This window comes from Vombatus ursinus, unplaced genomic scaffold (genome assembly GCF_900497805.2).
Source record: "Vombatus ursinus unplaced genomic scaffold, bare-nosed wombat genome assembly UNPS02014807.1, whole genome shotgun sequence".
NCBI lineage: Eukaryota > Metazoa > Chordata > Mammalia > Diprotodontia > Vombatidae > Vombatus > Vombatus ursinus.
Window position 1 is genome coordinate 63,876,229 of NW_020954585.1, and position 2,599 is coordinate 63,878,827.

Sequence of the window (2,599 nt, forward strand, 5' to 3'; positions counted from 1 at the left end):
TACTTCTAGGGACCTATAAGTTTTCAGTTCTTCCAAGGTGGTATGATCAAGGGACAAAGTGTTTACTCCTTTCCTGGCCTGTGCTCTGGTCTATGAGTGACCATAAGTACTCTTTTCTGCCTTGGAACTGTGAGAAGGATTTCCTCTCCACCACCACTACAAGCTCCACCATGCCAGCACTCCTCCTCACCCAGAACCACCACCTAGAACTGTGACCCAGATCCAAGCACAGGCAAAGCAAGAGAATCCTGCCTCAGAACCAGCAAAGAGATCCTTGCAATCCCCCTCTGATTAGCTACTTGATTCCCCTTCAATCTGTGGGTTCAGAAGTTCCAGAAGCAGCCACCACCCTGGGGCACATTGGGACTGGAGCTGGGACCTACCATCTCTCTCATTGCAGTCACAGACTTTTTCTACTGACCTTCTAAATTGTCTTTGGCATTTGTGGGTGGAGAAGTCTGGAAACCACCACAGTTGCATGTCATTCAGTCCCCTGAGGCCTTCTCCAGGTTTGCTGAGGCCTGGTCTTTGGCTACATGCCCACGCTGAACTCCATTTCTCTCCCAGCCTGGCACAACAGACCTTTCTGGTAAAACACCCAGGTTGTCTTGGGCTGGAAATTTATTCCACTTGCTGCTCTAGAATTTGTTTAGAGCCATTTTTTACAGATATTTGGAGGTGTTCAGGGGAGAACTGAAGCAAGTCACTGCTTTTACTCTGCCATCTTGACTCCATCCCTCTAGACTTGTTGAATTTAAGACATATAGTTGGGATATGTTGTTTGAAATATCCAATAGATAATTAATGATATGGGACTTCAGTTTGGGGCAATGACTGGGGCTGGATATGTAGATATGGGAGTCATTTGCAGAGAGATGTCAGTTAAATCTAGGGATGTTGCTGAGAAATATTGAACATCTGGCTCTTGCAAGGGTGGCCGTGAGATACTGCATACACAACACACTTTTTAAGTTTAAATCTGCATAATTAATATTTCACCCATCACTTTTTTTTTTGTTGAGGCAATTGGAGTTAAGTAGCTTGCCCAGAGTCACACAGCTAGTGAGTGTTATGTATCTGAGGCTGGATTTGAATTCAGGTCCTTCTGACTCTAGGGCTCTTGAGCTGGTTCTAGCACACCCCAAACCCAAGAGAGCAGATGAGGCTACCAAGAAAGTATAGAGGAAAGAGAGAAGAGGACCCATAACAAAACCTTGAGTAATATACACAGTTAAGGAACATGATGAACCACCCAAGAAAACTGGGAAGGAATGTTCAGGCAAGTAGGAGTCACCAAAATCTAGAGAGGAAAGAGGATCCAGGAGGAGAAGGTGTTCAACAGTGTCAGTGCAGCAGATAGGTTAAGAAGGATTATGACTGAAAGAAGACCATCAAATTTGGTAATTTTGTTAACTTTGGAGAGAAAAGTTTTAGGTGAGTGAATAGTTTGAAAGCCAGATTACAAAAGGTTGAGTAAACAACTGTTCTTCAAGGAGTTTGGCTGATAAAGGAAAGAAAGATATAAGACAAGACCTTGAGGGGTTGGTGGAGTCTAGTGAAACTTTTATCTTTGTTTTTAAGAATGAGGGTTATTTGGGCATGTTTGATGGCAGTAAAGAAGGGACCAGTTGATAGGAAGTGATTGAAGATTCTATGCAGAGAGGGATACTAAAGATGTAATCTTTTAGAGAAGAAGGGAGGAAATGACCTCAAGTATACATATAGAGGGGTTGGTCTCGGCAAGGAGAAAGGTCACCTCATTCTAAGAGACCGGGAGAAAGGAGAAGAGAGAATGAGAGAAGTCACCAAGGGGTTTTGAGATGAAAGGAACTGGAGAATAGGGAGTGTACAGAATGGCCTCAATATTTTCTCTGCAAAATAAGAGGCAAGGTTCTTTGTGAGAGGAAGGGTTCCTTCCAGGTCTAAATCTATGATCCTATGATAGAAGCTACTACCATTTGGAAAGCAATATGAAATGAAAACAAAATGTCTTAAATTATTTGTCAGGATTTGAATCATAAAAGTTATTTCATGCACTGTTGTAAAACAGTTTTGAATTCACTGTGAAGTTCTGTTCAAAATAGTGTTAAGAGGGGCAGCTAGGTGGCGCAGTGGATAGAGCACCAGCCCTGAAGTCATGAGGACCTGAGTTCAAATCTAGCCTCATACTGAACATTTGACACTTATCAGCTGTGTGACCCTGGGCAAGTCACTTAACCCCAATTGCCTAAAAAAAAAAAGGTAAAAAAAAAATAGTGTTAAGAGCGCTAAAGCTCAGAATAAGTACGGTACAGTAAGTATAGTTAGTGGCCAAATGACTACATCCAAAGAGGACTCATTAATGGCCTCCCATCAACTTGGAGGGAGAAAAGCTAAGGACAAAAAAGGGTGGGGGGTTTTAGATAATATTAACTATAATAGGAAAAAGATGAATATCAAAGCAAGATAGGACCATTGCTCCAGGGTGGGTAAGATGATAATAACTGATACTGGAAATAAGGCAGAATACTTCAACCTCTAATTGCATTTTTTTTTTTGCCAAAGAGAATGATTTTTGGAGTGGAAAGGACAGAAATAAAATTACTACAAAGGAGCTGAA